Here is a 16,947-nt window from a genome sequence, read left to right as displayed (position 1 = left end):
TGCCCGCAGAACTGAGAACACGCTGTTGGGCAGAGCTGCAACTGACCGCTGGAGTTCAGCTCTCGCCGGACGGCAGAAGGCGAAGAACGAAGCCGCTTGCGAGCGGCGCAGTGCAGCGAAGAGCTCTCCGAATTCGCCGCTAGCTCCACGGTCCTTCTCAGCTGCGAGTAGCAGCGCTCGCAGTACACAGGGCTTCGCAAGGCCCGAAGACCCGGAGGGAAGTATGGCACACGGAAATGTGCCAGGACAGAGACGTGTTCTACGTTGTCCCTTCTCGTCATGCAGTTTGTGCCTCTGCTGCTTCTGCTGTTAGGAATCGCTCCTTGAAAGACGAGCGAGAGCGTCCTTCCGGGTGCATTGCACTGAGTCGAGTGCTCGCTCGGGACTTTGCTCTCGGGGCCAAGGCAAGAGGGCGTGCTTGCCCGCAGAACTGAGAACACGCTGTTGGGCAGAGCTGCAACTGACCGCTGGAGTTCAGCTCTCGCCGGACGGCAGAAGGCGAAGAACGAAGCCGCTTGCGAGCGGCGCAGTGCAGCGAAGAGCTCTCCGAATTCGCCGCTAGCTCCACGGTCCTTCTCAGCTGCGAGTAGCAGCGCTCGCAGTACACAGGGCTTCGCAAGGCCCGAAGACCCGGAGGGAAGTATCGCACACGAAAATGTGCCAGGACAGAGACGTGTTCTACGTTGTCCCTTCTCGTCATGCAGTTTGTGCCTCTGCTGCTTCTGCTGTTAGGAATCGCTCCTTGAAAGACGAGCGAGAGCGTCCTTCCGGGTGCATTGCACTGAGTCGAGTGCTCGCTCGGGACTTTGCTCTCGGGGCCAAGGCAAGAGGGCGTGCTTGCCCGCAGAACTGAGAACACGCTGTTGGGCAGAGCTGCAACTGACCGCTGGAGTTCAGCTCTCGCCGGACGGCAGAAGGCGAAGAACGAAGCCGCTTGCGAGCGGCGCAGTGCAGCGAAGAGCTCTCCGAATTCGCCGCTAGGTCCACGGTCCTTCTCAGCTGCGAGTAGCAGCGCTCGCAGTACACAGGGCTTCGCAAGGCCCGAAGACCCGGAGGGAAGTATCGCACACGAAAATGTGCCAGGACAGAGACGTGTTCTACGTTGTCCCTTCTCGTCATGCAGTTTGTGCCTCTGCTGCTTCTGCTGTTAGGAATCGCTCCTTGAAAGACGAGCGAGAGCGTCCTTCCGGGTGCATTGCACTGAGTCGAGTGCTCGCTCGGGACTTTGCTCTCGGGGCCAAGGCAAGAGGGCGTGCTTGCCCGCAGAACTGAGAACACGCTGTTGGGCAGAGCTGCAACTGACCGCTGGAGTTCAGCTCTCGCCGGACGGCAGAAGGCGAAGAACGAAGCCGCTTGCGAGCGGCGCAGTGCAGCGAAGAGCTCTCCGAATCCGCCGCTAGCTCCACAGTCCTTCTCAGCTGCGAGTAGCAGCGCTCGCAGTACACAGGGCTTCGCAAGGCCCGAAGACCCGGAGGGAAGTATCGCACACGAAAATGTGCCAGGACAGAGACGTGTTCTACGTTGTCCCTTCTCGTCATGCAGTTTGTGCCTCTGCTGCTTCTGCTGTAGGTAATCGCTCCTTGAAAGACGAGCGAGAGCGTCCTTCCGGGTGCATTGCACTGAGTCGAGTGCTCGCTCGGGTCTTTGCACTCGGGGCCAAGGCAAGAGGGCGTGCTTGCCCGCAGAACTGAGAACACGCTGTTGGGCAGAGCTGCAACTGACCGCTGGAGTTCAGCTCTCGCCGGACGGCAAAAGGCGAAGAACGAAGCCGCTTGCGAGCGGCGCAGTGCAGCGAAGAGCTCTCCGAATTCGCCGCTAGCTCCACGGTCCTTCTCAGCTGCGAGTAGCAGCGCTCGCAGTACACAGAGCTTCGCAAGGCCCGAAGACCCGGAGGGAAGTATGGCACACGAAAATGTGCCAGGACAGAGACGTGTTCTACGTTGTCCCTTCTCGTCATGCAGTTTGTGCCTCTGCTGCTTCTGCTGTTAGGAATCGCTCCTTGAAAGACGAGCGAGAGCGTCCTTCCGGGTGCATTGCACTGAGTCGAGTGCTCGCTCGGGACTTTGCTCTCGGGGCCAAGGCAAGAGGGCGTGCTTGCCCGCAGAACTGAGAACACGCTGTTGGGCAGAGCTGCAACTGACCGCTGGAGTTCAGCTCTCGCCGGACGGCAGAAGGCGAAGAACGAAGCCGCTTGCGAGCGGCGCAGTGCAGCGAAGAGCTCTCCGAATTCGCCGCTAGCTCCACGGTCCTTCTCAGCTGCGAGTAGCAGCGCTCGCAGTACACAGGGCTTCGCAAGGCCCGAAGACCCGGAGGGAAGTATGGCACACGGAAATGTGCCAGGACAGAGACGTGTTCTACGTTGTCCCTTCTCGTCATGCAGTTTGTGCCTCTGCTGCTTCTGCTGTTAGGAATCGCTCCTTGAAAGACGAGCGAGAGCGTCCTTCCGGGTGCATTGCACTGAGTCGAGTGCTCGCTCGGGACTTTGCTCTCGGGGCCAAGGCAAGAGGGCGTGCTTGCCCGCAGAACTGAGAACACGCTGTTGGGCAGAGCTGCAACTGACCGCTGGAGTTCAGCTCTCGCCGGACGGCAGAAGGCGAAGAACGAAGCCGCTTGCGAGCGGCGCAGTGCAGCGAAGAGCTCTCCGAATTCGCCGCTAGCTCCACGGTCCTTCTCAGCTGCGAGTAGCAGCGCTCGCAGTACACAGGGCTTCGCAAGGCCCGAAGACCCGGAGGGAAGTATCGCACACGAAAATGTGCCAGGACAGAGACGTGTTCTACGTTGTCCCTTCTCGTCATGCAGTTTGTGCCTCTGCTGCTTCTGCTGTTAGGAATCGCTCCTTGAAAGACGAGCGAGAGCGTCCTTCCGGGTGCATTGCACTGAGTCGAGTGCTCGCTCGGGACTTTGCTCTCGGGGCCAAGGCAAGAGGGCGTGCTTGCCCGCAGAACTGAGAACACGCTGTTGGGCAGAGCTGCAACTGACCGCTGGAGTTCAGCTCTCGCCGGACGGCAGAAGGCGAAGAACGAAGCCGCTTGCGAGCGGCGCAGTGCAGCGAAGAGCTCTCCGAATTCGCCGCTAGGTCCACGGTCCTTCTCAGCTGCGAGTAGCAGCGCTCGCAGTACACAGGGCTTCGCAAGGCCCGAAGACCCGGAGGGAAGTATCGCACACGAAAATGTGCCAGGACAGAGACGTGTTCTACGTTGTCCCTTCTCGTCATGCAGTTTGTGCCTCTGCTGCTTCTGCTGTTAGGAATCGCTCCTTGAAAGACGAGCGAGAGCGTCCTTCCGGGTGCATTGCACTGAGTCGAGTGCTCGCTCGGGACTTTGCTCTCGGGGCCAAGGCAAGAGGGCGTGCTTGCCCGCAGAACTGAGAACACGCTGTTGGGCAGAGCTGCAACTGACCGCTGGAGTTCAGCTCTCGCCGGACGGCAGAAGGCGAAGAACGAAGCCGCTTGCGAGCGGCGCAGTGCAGCGAAGAGCTCTCCGAATCCGCCGCTAGCTCCACGGTCCTTCTCAGCTGCGAGTAGCAGCGCTCGCAGTACACAGGGCTTCGCAAGGCCCGAAGACCCGGAGGGAAGTATCGCACACGAAAATGTGCCAGGACAGAGACGTGTTCTACGTTGTCCCTTCTCGTCATGCAGTTTGTGCCTCTGCTGCTTCTGCTGTAGGTAATCGCTCCTTGAAAGACGAGCGAGAGCGTCCTTCCGGGTGCATTGCACTGAGTCGAGTGCTCGCTCGGGTCTTTGCACTCGGGGCCAAGGCAAGAGGGCGTGCTTGCCCGCAGAACTGAGAACACGCTGTTGGGCAGAGCTGCAACTGACCGCTGGAGTTCAGCTCTCGCCGGACGGCAAAAGGCGAAGAACGAAGCCGCTTGCGAGCGGCGCAGTGCAGCGAAGAGCTCTCCGAATTCGCCGCTAGCTCCACGGTCCTTCTCAGCTGCGAGTAGCAGCGCTCGCAGTACACAGAGCTTCGCAAGGCCCGAAGACCCGGAGGGAAGTATGGCACACGAAAATGTGCCAGGACAGAGACGTGTTCTACGTTGTCCCTTCTCGTCATGCAGTTTGTGCCTCTGCTGCTTCTGCTGTTAGGAATCGCTCCTTGAAAGACGAGCGAGAGCGTCCTTCCGGGTGCATTGCACTGAGTCGAGTGCTCGCTCGGGACTTTGCTCTCGGGGCCAAGGCAAGAGGGCGTGCTTGCCCGCAGAACTGAGAACACGCTGTTGGGCAGAGCTGCAACTGACCGCTGGAGTTCAGCTCTCGCCGGACGGCAGAAGGCGAAGAACGAAGCCGCTTGCGAGCGGCGCAGTGCAGCGAAGAGCTCTCCGAATTCGCCGCTAGCTCCACGGTCCTTCTCAGCTGCGAGTAGCAGCGCTCGCAGTACACAGGGCTTCGCAAGGCCCGAAGACCCGGAGGGAAGTATGGCACACGAAAATGTGCCAGGACAGAGACGTGTTCTACGTTGTCCCTTCTCGTCATGCAGTTTGTGCCTCTGCTGCTTCTGCTGTTAGGAATCGCTCCTTGAAAGACGAGCGAGAGCGTCCTTCCGGGTGCATTGCACTGAGTCGAGTGCTCGCTCGGGACTTTGCTCTCGGGGCCAAGGCAAGAGGGCGTGCTTGCCCGCAGAACTGAGAACACGCTGTTGGGCAGAGCTGCAACTGACCGCTGGAGTTCAGCTCTCGCCGGACGGCAGAAGGCGAAGAACGAAGCCGCTTGCGAGCGGCGCAGTGCAGCGAAGAGCTCTCCGAATTCGCCGCTAGCTCCACGGTCCTTCTCAGCTGCGAGTAGCAGCGCTCGCAGTACACAGGGCTTCGCAAGGCCCGAAGACCCGGAGGGAAGTATGGCACACGAAAATGTGCCAGGACAGAGACGTGTTCTACGTTGTCCCTTCTCGTCATGCAGTTTGTGCCTCTGCTGCTTCTGCTGTTAGGAATCGCTCCTTGAAAGGCGAGCGAGAGCGTCCTTCCGGGTGCATTGCACTGAGTCGAGTGCTCGCTCGGGACTTTGCTCTCGGGGCCAAGGCAAGAGGGCGTGCTTGCCCGCAGAACTGAGAACACGCTGTTGGGCAGAGCTGCAACTGACCGCTGGAGTTCAGCTCTCGCCGGACGGCAGAAGGCGAAGAACGAAGCCGCTTGCGAGCGGCGCAGTGCAGCGAAGAGCTCTCCGAATTCGCCGCTAGCTCCACGGTCCTTCTCAGCTGCGAGTAGCAGCGCTCGCAGTACACAGGGCTTCGCAAGGCCCGAAGACCCGGAGGGAAGTATCGCACACGAAAATGTGCCAGGACAGAGACGTGTTCTACGTTGTCCCTTCTCGTCATGCAGTTTGTGCCTCTGCTGCTTCTGCTGTTAGGAATCGCTCCTTGAAAGACGAGCGAGAGCGTCCTTCCGGGTGCATTGCACTGAGTCGAGTGCTCGCTCGGGACTTTGCTCTCGGGGCCAAGGCAAGAGGGCGTGCTTGCCCGCAGAACTGAGAACACGCTGTTGGGCAGAGCTGCAACTGACCGCTGGAGTTCAGCTCTCGCCGGACGGCAGAAGGCGAAGAACGAAGCCGCTTGCGAGCGGCGCAGTGCAGCGAAGAGCTCTCCGAATTCGCCGCTAGCTCCACGGTCCTTCTCAGCTGCGAGTAGCAGCGCTCGCAGTACACAGAGCTTCGCAAGGCCCGAAGACCCGGAGGGAAGTTTCGCACACGAAAATGTGCCAGGACAGAGACGTGTTCTACGTTGTCCCTTCTCGTCATACAGTTTGTACCTCTGCTGCTTCTGCTGTTAGGAATCGCTCCTTGAAAGGCGAGCGAGAGCGTCCTTCTGGGTGCATTGCACTGAGTCGAGTGCTCGCTCGGGGCTTTGCTCTCGGGGCCAAGGCAAGAGGGCGTGCTTGCCCGCAGAACTGAGAACACGCTGTTGGGCAGAGCTGCAACTGACCGCTGGAGTTCAGCTCTCGCCGGACGGCAGAAGGCGAAGAACGAAGCCGCTTGCGAGCGGCGCAGTGCAGCGAAGAGCTCTCCGAATTCGCCGCTAGCTCCACGGTCCTTCTCAGCTGCGAGTAGCAGCGCTCGCAGTACACAGGGCTTCGCAAGGCCCGAAGACCCGGAGGGAAGTTTCGCACACGAAAATGCGCCAGGACAGAGACGTGTTCTACGTTGTCCCTTCTCGTCATGCAGTTTGTGCCTCTGCTGCTTCTGCTGTTAGGAATCGCTCCTTGAAAGGCGAGCGAGAGCGTCCTTCCGGGTGCATTGCACTGAGTCGAGTGCTCGCTCGGGACTTTGCTCTCGGGGCCAAGGCAAGAGGGCGTGCTTGCCCGCAGAACTGAGAACACGCTGTTGGGCAGAGCTGCAACTGACCGCTGGAGTTCAGCTCTCGCCGGACGGCAGAAGGCGAAGAACGAAGCCGCTTGCGAGCGGCGCAGTGCAGCGAAGAGCTCTCCGAATCCGCCGCTAGCTCCACGGTCCTTCTCAGCTGCGAGTAGCAGCGCTCGCAGTACACAGGGCTTCGCAAGGCCCGAAGACCCGGAGGGAAGTATCGCACACGAAAATGTGCCAGGACAGAGACGTGTTCTACGTTGTCCCTTCTCGTCATGCAGTTTGTGCCTCTGCTGCTTCTGCTGTAGGTAATCGCTCCTTGAAAGACGAGCGAGAGCGTCCTTCCGGGTGCATTGCACTGAGTCGAGTGCTCGCTCGGGTCTTTGCACTCGGGGCCAAGGCAAGAGGGCGTGCTTGCCCGCAGAACTGAGAACACGCTGTTGGGCAGAGCTGCAACTGACCGCTGGAGTTCAGCTCTCGCCGGACGGCAAAAGGCGAAGAACGAAGCCGCTTGCGAGCGGCGCAGTGCAGCGAAGAGCTCTCCGAATTCGCCGCTAGCTCCACGGTCCTTCTCAGCTGCGAGTAGCAGCGCTCGCAGTACACAGAGCTTCGCAAGGCCCGAAGACCCGGAGGGAAGTATGGCACACGAAAATGTGCCAGGACAGAGACGTGTTCTACGTTGTCCCTTCTCGTCATGCAGTTTGTGCCTCTGCTGCTTCTGCTGTTAGGAATCGCTCCTTGAAAGACGAGCGAGAGCGTCCTTCCGGGTGCATTGCACTGAGTCGAGTGCTCGCTCGGGACTTTGCTCTCGGGGCCAAGGCAAGAGGGCGTGCTTGCCCGCAGAACTGAGAACACGCTGTTGGGCAGAGCTGCAACTGACCGCTGGAGTTCAGCTCTCGCCGGACGGCAGAAGGCGAAGAACGAAGCCGCTTGCGAGCGGCGCAGTGCAGCGAAGAGCTCTCCGAATTCGCCGCTAGCTCCACGGTCCTTCTCAGCTGCGAGTAGCAGCGCTCGCAGTACACAGGGCTTCGCAAGGCCCGAAGACCCGGAGGGAAGTATGGCACACGGAAATGTGCCAGGACAGAGACGTGTTCTACGTTGTCCCTTCTCGTCATGCAGTTTGTGCCTCTGCTGCTTCTGCTGTTAGGAATCGCTCCTTGAAAGACGAGCGAGAGCGTCCTTCCGGGTGCATTGCACTGAGTCGAGTGCTCGCTCGGGACTTTGCTCTCGGGGCCAAGGCAAGAGGGCGTGCTTGCCCGCAGAACTGAGAACACGCTGTTGGGCAGAGCTGCAACTGACCGCTGGAGTTCAGCTCTCGCCGGACGGCAGAAGGCGAAGAACGAAGCCGCTTGCGAGCGGCGCAGTGCAGCGAAGAGCTCTCCGAATTCGCCGCTAGCTCCACGGTCCTTCTCAGCTGCGAGTAGCAGCGCTCGCAGTACACAGGGCTTCGCAAGGCCCGAAGACCCGGAGGGAAGTATCGCACACGAAAATGTGCCAGGACAGAGACGTGTTCTACGTTGTCCCTTCTCGTCATGCAGTTTGTGCCTCTGCTGCTTCTGCTGTTAGGAATCGCTCCTTGAAAGACGAGCGAGAGCGTCCTTCCGGGTGCATTGCACTGAGTCGAGTGCTCGCTCGGGACTTTGCTCTCGGGGCCAAGGCAAGAGGGCGTGCTTGCCCGCAGAACTGAGAACACGCTGTTGGGCAGAGCTGCAACTGACCGCTGGAGTTCAGCTCTCGCCGGACGGCAGAAGGCGAAGAACGAAGCCGCTTGCGAGCGGCGCAGTGCAGCGAAGAGCTCTCCGAATTCGCCGCTAGGTCCACGGTCCTTCTCAGCTGCGAGTAGCAGCGCTCGCAGTACACAGGGCTTCGCAAGGCCCGAAGACCCGGAGGGAAGTATCGCACACGAAAATGTGCCAGGACAGAGACGTGTTCTACGTTGTCCCTTCTCGTCATGCAGTTTGTGCCTCTGCTGCTTCTGCTGTTAGGAATCGCTCCTTGAAAGACGAGCGAGAGCGTCCTTCCGGGTGCATTGCACTGAGTCGAGTGCTCGCTCGGGACTTTGCTCTCGGGGCCAAGGCAAGAGGGCGTGCTTGCCCGCAGAACTGAGAACACGCTGTTGGGCAGAGCTGCAACTGACCGCTGGAGTTCAGCTCTCGCCGGACGGCAGAAGGCGAAGAACGAAGCCGCTTGCGAGCGGCGCAGTGCAGCGAAGAGCTCTCCGAATCCGCCGCTAGCTCCACGGTCCTTCTCAGCTGCGAGTAGCAGCGCTCGCAGTACACAGGGCTTCGCAAGGCCCGAAGACCCGGAGGGAAGTATCGCACACGAAAATGTGCCAGGACAGAGACGTGTTCTACGTTGTCCCTTCTCGTCATGCAGTTTGTGCCTCTGCTGCTTCTGCTGTAGGTAATCGCTCCTTGAAAGACGAGCGAGAGCGTCCTTCCGGGTGCATTGCACTGAGTCGAGTGCTCGCTCGGGTCTTTGCACTCGGGGCCAAGGCAAGAGGGCGTGCTTGCCCGCAGAACTGAGAACACGCTGTTGGGCAGAGCTGCAACTGACCGCTGGAGTTCAGCTCTCGCCGGACGGCAAAAGGCGAAGAACGAAGCCGCTTGCGAGCGGCGCAGTGCAGCGAAGAGCTCTCCGAATTCGCCGCTAGCTCCACGGTCCTTCTCAGCTGCGAGTAGCAGCGCTCGCAGTACACAGAGCTTCGCAAGGCCCGAAGACCCGGAGGGAAGTATGGCACACGAAAATGTGCCAGGACAGAGACGTGTTCTACGTTGTCCCTTCTCGTCATGCAGTTTGTGCCTCTGCTGCTTCTGCTGTTAGGAATCGCTCCTTGAAAGACGAGCGAGAGCGTCCTTCCGGGTGCATTGCACTGAGTCGAGTGCTCGCTCGGGACTTTGCTCTCGGGGCCAAGGCAAGAGGGCGTGCTTGCCCGCAGAACTGAGAACACGCTGTTGGGCAGAGCTGCAACTGACCGCTGGAGTTCAGCTCTCGCCGGACGGCAGAAGGCGAAGAACGAAGCCGCTTGCGAGCGGCGCAGTGCAGCGAAGAGCTCTCCGAATTCGCCGCTAGCTCCACGGTCCTTCTCAGCTGCGAGTAGCAGCGCTCGCAGTACACAGGGCTTCGCAAGGCCCGAAGACCCGGAGGGAAGTATGGCACACGAAAATGTGCCAGGACAGAGACGTGTTCTACGTTGTCCCTTCTCGTCATGCAGTTTGTGCCTCTGCTGCTTCTGCTGTTAGGAATCGCTCCTTGAAAGACGAGCGAGAGCGTCCTTCCGGGTGCATTGCACTGAGTCGAGTGCTCGCTCGGGACTTTGCTCTCGGGGCCAAGGCAAGAGGGCGTGCTTGCCCGCAGAACTGAGAACACGCTGTTGGGCAGAGCTGCAACTGACCGCTGGAGTTCAGCTCTCGCCGGACGGCAGAAGGCGAAGAACGAAGCCGCTTGCGAGCGGCGCAGTGCAGCGAAGAGCTCTCCGAATTCGCCGCTAGCTCCACGGTCCTTCTCAGCTGCGAGTAGCAGCGCTCGCAGTACACAGGGCTTCGCAAGGCCCGAAGACCCGGAGGGAAGTATGGCACACGAAAATGTGCCAGGACAGAGACGTGTTCTACGTTGTCCCTTCTCGTCATGCAGTTTGTGCCTCTGCTGCTTCTGCTGTTAGGAATCGCTCCTTGAAAGGCGAGCGAGAGCGTCCTTCCGGGTGCATTGCACTGAGTCGAGTGCTCGCTCGGGACTTTGCTCTCGGGGCCAAGGCAAGAGGGCGTGCTTGCCCGCAGAACTGAGAACACGCTGTTGGGCAGAGCTGCAACTGACCGCTGGAGTTCAGCTCTCGCCGGACGGCAGAAGGCGAAGAACGAAGCCGCTTGCGAGCGGCGCAGTGCAGCGAAGAGCTCTCCGAATTCGCCGCTAGCTCCACGGTCCTTCTCAGCTGCGAGTAGCAGCGCTCGCAGTACACAGGGCTTCGCAAGGCCCGAAGACCCGGAGGGAAGTATCGCACACGAAAATGTGCCAGGACAGAGACGTGTTCTACGTTGTCCCTTCTCGTCATGCAGTTTGTGCCTCTGCTGCTTCTGCTGTTAGGAATCGCTCCTTGAAAGACGAGCGAGAGCGTCCTTCCGGGTGCATTGCACTGAGTCGAGTGCTCGCTCGGGACTTTGCTCTCGGGGCCAAGGCAAGAGGGCGTGCTTGCCCGCAGAACTGAGAACACGCTGTTGGGCAGAGCTGCAACTGACCGCTGGAGTTCAGCTCTCGCCGGACGGCAGAAGGCGAAGAACGAAGCCGCTTGCGAGCGGCGCAGTGCAGCGAAGAGCTCTCCGAATTCGCCGCTAGCTCCACGGTCCTTCTCAGCTGCGAGTAGCAGCGCTCGCAGTACACAGAGCTTCGCAAGGCCCGAAGACCCGGAGGGAAGTTTCGCACACGAAAATGTGCCAGGACAGAGACGTGTTCTACGTTGTCCCTTCTCGTCATACAGTTTGTACCTCTGCTGCTTCTGCTGTTAGGAATCGCTCCTTGAAAGGCGAGCGAGAGCGTCCTTCTGGGTGCATTGCACTGAGTCGAGTGCTCGCTCGGGGCTTTGCTCTCGGGGCCAAGGCAAGAGGGCGTGCTTGCCCGCAGAACTGAGAACACGCTGTTGGGCAGAGCTGCAACTGACCGCTGGAGTTCAGCTCTCGCCGGACGGCAGAAGGCGAAGAACGAAGCCGCTTGCGAGCGGCGCAGTGCAGCGAAGAGCTCTCCGAATTCGCCGCTAGCTCCACGGTCCTTCTCAGCTGCGAGTAGCAGCGCTCGCAGTACACAGGGCTTCGCAAGGCCCGAAGACCCGGAGGGAAGTTTCGCACACGAAAATGCGCCAGGACAGAGACGTGTTCTACGTTGTCCCTTCTCGTCATGCAGTTTGTGCCTCTGCTGCTTCTGCTGTTAGGAATCGCTCCTTGAAAGGCGAGCGAGAGCGTCCTTCCGGGTGCATTGCACTGAGTCGAGTGCTCGCTCGGGACTTTGCTCTCGGGGCCAAGGCAAGAGGGCGTGCTTGCCCGCAGAACTGAGAACACGCTGTTGGGCAGAGCTGCAACTGACCGCTGGAGTTCAGCTCTCGCCGGACGGCAGAAGGCGAAGAACGAAGCCGCTTGCGAGCGGCGCAGTGCAGCGAAGAGCTCTCCGAATTCGCCGCTAGCTCCACGGTCCTTCTCAGCTGCGAGTAGCAGCGCTCGCAGTACACAGGGCTTCGCACCTCTAAATGTTTTACTACTGTGTTATGATTCTGTCTTCAGTTAATAGAACCCGATATACAACAAAGAGATGGGAGCATATGGAGATGCATTGGAGAGCCTACGCTGGAGGTAACACATTCATTTTTTACTCAAACAAATCCAAATTAGAAATGTTGAAAATTACCTGGGGCCATTTCAACAGCCAGCAAACTGACTAACACAACCAATCTTTGGCTTCTATTCAATCCTTTGCTTGTTTTACCTGGACCTTGAATATCTGTCTGCAGCCTTCCTCTCTGCAAATATATCACACTCGTCCTATTGAGAACCCATGGCTCATCACAGCTGCTTCGCCACGCCTGCTTCCAGAAGAACTGGCAACTACAAGCTGGGAGCCAAGAGATACAACACTTCACTTGGAAAAGGGCCTTCCATGAATCCTAGAATCCCAGAATGGTTTGGACTGGAAGCGACCTTAGAGACAAATTATCTTCTTCCCACATCCTGACACGGGCAGGGACACTTTTCCACTAGTCCAGGTTGCTCCATGTCCGCTCCAGCCTGGCCCTGGACGCTTCCTGCCATGGGGCTCCTACACAGCCTCTTTGAGCAACATGTGCCTCAGCACCCACCCAAGGAAGAATTCCTTTCCAATATCCCATCTATCCCAGCCCTCTGGCAGTTTGAAGCTATTCCCCCTTGTCCTGCGAGTCCAGACCCTTTTCCAAAGTCCCTCCCCAGCTATCTTGGAGCCCCAGCAGGCACTGCAAAGGGCTCGAAGATCTCCCTGGAGCCTTCTGTTCTCCAGATTGGACACCCTCAGCTCTCCCAGACTGTCCTAGAGCAAAGAAGCTCCACCTTTCAAAGCACCTTAGACGCCTCCTACCGGCCAAACTCGATGGCAACGCTGGCCTTCCGGGCCCTACGGATATCGCTTCCGGTGTCGTTCGGGGTCACTCCCGGCTCTCTTCCCGCCCCCCATGGGGCCCTCAGGCGATGCCGCTCCTACGCCACTTCTGCCGCTGTCAGACCAACGGGGGGGCCGGGGGCCAGCCCAGACTCATCCACAATCCACACTGTCCTCGGCGGCTGCTGCGGGCTCACGGCGGCCCACACACCCGGAAGCAGAGCTCCGAACACAGAGGATCATAGCCCCACATTTGTGTTCGTCTCTGCACAAGGCAGGCCAGTCTTGCCATGCCCGGACTTTTCAGTTCAGCACGAGAATGAGAATACACCTGCGCCATGGGGGAGGAAACCTCTAAAGACTCCCTCATACGTGGTCGCTCAACTTAATGCCTAGGCACTTGCCATTCCTAAGGCTACACTAAAGCCTTTTTTACCTTGCGGGTAAGAAATGCCGTTGTTCTCGTGTGCAGCTAAAGGCGCAGCACAGGCAGGCCGGGACAAAAGCTGGGGCAGAGCCCTTCCTCACTCCTTCGCTGTGCTGTACTCCATGCAGCTAGAGCGAAGCGAGAAGGACGCGAGGAAGAAAAAGGCGTTCTTAAAGTAGCACCCTGGCAGCAGCCCTGAAAAGGCGCATAACACACGGCATCTCGCTGCCCTCCGTTCTACATACTCGCGGCTCCCTCTGCCGACTTGCAAAAGTTGCTACCAGAGCAGAGGCGGCCAGATTGAAGAGGCAGTGCCTAGGTTCACCTTCTCCTTACTGCACGTAAGCCACGTCCAGCTCCTCGCTGCACTCTGGATTTCCCTTCTCCGAGGCACTTACCGTGGTGCTGTGTGCAACTCGGCGCCTAGAAGTGACCGCCAATGCTTTCACAGCGGGCTGCAAGGGAACCAAGGAGCAGCACAAGCAGCAGTGCTTCAGCTTGCTCCTTCCGACTGCTAAGGGCACTTGGGAAGGCAAGCGAGAGTCAACCACCTTCCTCTCCTAGTAGCCTGTAACGTGGTGCACACAAGCACGGGACTAGTGCCGCTTCGTTCACCGCCCTCGCCCAAGCGTGGAGCCGCTTTCACTTGCCGGCGGCCAGAAGCCGCTGCAAGGGCGCCACACAACCACAAGTGCGCCGGCAGCCAAGAGCTAGAGAACGCTGCTTCTGCCCAAGCCCGCCTAGGGCGTGCACCTTTGTTCTCAGAGCTCCGTGCAACAGTCTGCCTCTCTCGCAGTTCGAATGGAAAACGAAAGCTTTTCGCCTACGCCCGTCACAGAGATCCGTTGCCAGGACGAGAATGCCTTGTGGCCGGAGCTCGCCCCCGCCGCGAGGAAGCTGCTATTAGCACCGCGTTGCAGGGCCACGTCTCGCTTCTTGACTACGTGCTCAGCGCTCTCCGAATTCGCCGCTAGCTCCACGGTCTTTCTCAGCTGCAAGTAGCAGCGCTCACAGTACATAGAGCTTCGCAAGGACCGAAGACCCGGAGGGAAGTATCGCACTCGAAAATGTGCCAGGATAGAGACGTTCTACACTGAGTAGAGACACAGACAGACAGAGAGTTCTACACTGCCCCTTCTCGTCGGCCATCTTGTGCTCTGCTGCCTCTGCTGTGACGAATAGGTCCTTGAAAGGCGAGCGACAGCGGCTCTCCAGGCACTGAAGAGAGTTCCCTAGGGACTTTTCGATGTAAAACTTTTTCCACCTCCAAAAATACATGGGTAAGTCCTAAAAGTTTTGGTTTTCTTAAGAATAGTTTCGCCCAAGTTTTGCTGTTCTAAACAACCATGGTTTCAGTCTTCACTTAACTGCTTGTTTCTGTCTTTTTGGCTAGTGGCAATCTAATTCTAAGGTAACTAGATGTGTTGGAAATCCATAAATTACATCTCAAGTTAGGTGGGAAAATTGGCTCGGAAGAAAATGGAATTGAGAATTTGGAAAGAATCCAGAGTGAGCTGATGTCACAATCCGAGATTCCCTTGGGTTCCAAATCCTTTCATTTGTGTTTTTGTGGGCTTTTTGAAGGCGGTGTACAGTTGAAGCCATGATTTAGCTGCGGTGAGACCTGCTCTGCTGTAAAAGCATTATTTTCTCAGTGAGCATGGACAACAGTTAGAGTGTCGTCTTTTAAGATTCCCTGCACTCCACTTATGGTGGCAAAAGCAGTGCCTTGACTGTAATCATAAAAGTGATTACAGCTTCATTGCTTTGACATCATGTAGGATGCTTCCTCCATCTGCTGTGGTCAGCATTAAGTAACAGATTTCTCAGTTTCTAGGAAGAGTCTAGCAAACAATCACCTTGCTCCTTCTCTTGCATTTATTCATCACTGCTATGCTGCTATACAGACAGGTAGTCTGTTTATGATTCAACAATTCAATGGGACATCAAGTAAATAACAAAGCAAAACTAACTACCGAAAGCACTATAAGGGCCAGAGATTAGCTTGGATCAAAACAGGTATTCTCCTAGCATTGTTTACAAACGAGTCAGCATGTGAAACAGAAGGCACAATGTAGTTTGTGCCTTGTTTTGGGCATGCCCGGAAGAAGGAAATTCTGATTTCACATACGGGAAAAGAAATGTTGACATTTGAATGAGATTGTTCATACTCCAGTAAAGGTTGCTTTGAAAGGTTGTGGAAGTCCTGTTAGGAAACATGGCTTTACAAGTCCTTTCCACCAGGAGACAACAGCTGCAGAACATCTGGGTGTGCCAGTGTTGAGAGCACCAGCAAAGATCAAAGTGGAGAAGTTGGTGAACAATGGCAGTGGCCTGGCGGAGGGCAAGTGGGGTGCTGGCTGTGGGACCAGGGGAGTCCTGACTGATTTAGGAGGCGTGTGATGGTCTGTGCCAGCAAGCGGAGTAGTGCTGTGGCCTTGGCACACTGCTAATACTGGAATTCAGTGGGGTCACTGGGCAGGCTGAGTGTGTGAGCTGCTGGAGGGACCCAGTTTGCCCACATGTAAACATCCAGTCTCACTCTTGCCAGCCACAGAAAGGAGCAGGATGTGGCTGCTGGCGATGCCTGTCACGTATATGTAGTGTATATGTGTGCTATCCCAGCCTGCTGGGAACACTTCTTCTTTGGGACTGCTTGGGCTGAGGGAGAGAAAGCAGTGGTAGTTTCTGAGGTTTCGAGTTTGCTCGAGTTTCTCAGGCTGTTTCTGGAGCCACCCCGAGTTCTCTTCCTTGAAGCATTTCAAGTCCTGCTAATTTTCAAAATTCAAACAGACACAGCCCTAAGCTAGTTGATCTGACTTCAGAGCTATTCTTACGCTGAGCTGTTGGATGATCTGATCTCCTGAGATGTCTTCCATCTCAGTTTATGACCTGGTTCTTGTGAAAAGTAGGATCTTTTAGCCTGGAGAAGAGAGGTTTCTGGAGAGACAGTATTGTGGCCTTTGAATATGTAAAGAGGGTATAAGACAAATGGAGAAAGACTTTTTAGGAAAGTTTGCAGAGACAGGATAAGGGGCCATGCTTTCAAACTGAGACTAGGTTTAGATTGGCTAAAAGGAAAAACTTTTCTACAATGAAGCTGGTGAGACACTCAAACGGGTGTTCCAGAGAAGTTGTGGATGCCCCATCATTGAGAGTGCTCCTTATCAGTTTGGCTAGTCTTGAGCAATTTGATCTACTGTAAGATCTACCTGGCAAGGAAGTTGGACTACATGATCTTTAATCACAGACTGTTGTATGATTCCGTGGAAGACAGAATGCAATAAAGTTCATATTTCAGATTTTGGCGCAGACATATTTATTTTTTCTCACTTTATGCATCATTGCAATGACAACTTGTTAGCTTCTGAAATGATTAGCTGAGATTGATTTCCTTCCTTAGTTTCATTTTCTCTGTTATTCCTTCACTCTTGGACTTTTTTTTTCACTAGATTCCCTCTTTCAGTAAACTGCCCTTAAGTATCACTTTGCTCCCCACCTGGCTTTTTTTTTTTTTTCAATGACACCTTTTCACTGGTTCGTTTTGGGCCTTTGCTGCTTGAAGTCCAGCAGCCTCCTTGTCTGAGCATTACGGAGCTTTCTTTACAGCTTCATCACTATGCAAAAAGCCATAAATTACTGTGTTCCATCTCACATACCATCAAGTATCACACTAATATTCCCTCTGCTGAATAGCTGGTTGGTTTACATAGACCAGCCAAATACCAGGAAATCCAGATGGCAGCAAGAATCTTGTAGACTACTCCCGCTGTTCATTTAAATTCTGGAGAAGTCAGGTGAGGTATCACATTCTCTTGAAAGAAGTGTCTATCATCTCGGACATTCTAGAATGGGCTATTAATATTGTCATGAGTTTCTGGCTAGACTTTTTAGTATGCAAATTCAAATTCAAATGATCTGAAATGATAGAACTTCAAGAAATTTTTTTTCCCAGAATCGAAGTATGATGGAGTTCCATAGGGAGAATCTTAATCTTAGTTATTCTATTCCATCTCACATCATGGCTGGGGGCAGGGAGAAGGGAGTATCTTTGGGGGACAATGGGTTCCGGTGTAGTCAGTAAGCTGGGCAGAGGAGCCATCAGGTATTTTCTGTTGTT

The sequence above is a fragment of the Sturnus vulgaris genome, chromosome 18 (assembly GCF_052056855.1).
Source record: "Sturnus vulgaris isolate bStuVul1 chromosome 18, bStuVul1.hap1, whole genome shotgun sequence".
NCBI lineage: Eukaryota > Metazoa > Chordata > Aves > Passeriformes > Sturnidae > Sturnus > Sturnus vulgaris.
This window is presented reverse-complemented; position numbering follows the sequence as displayed.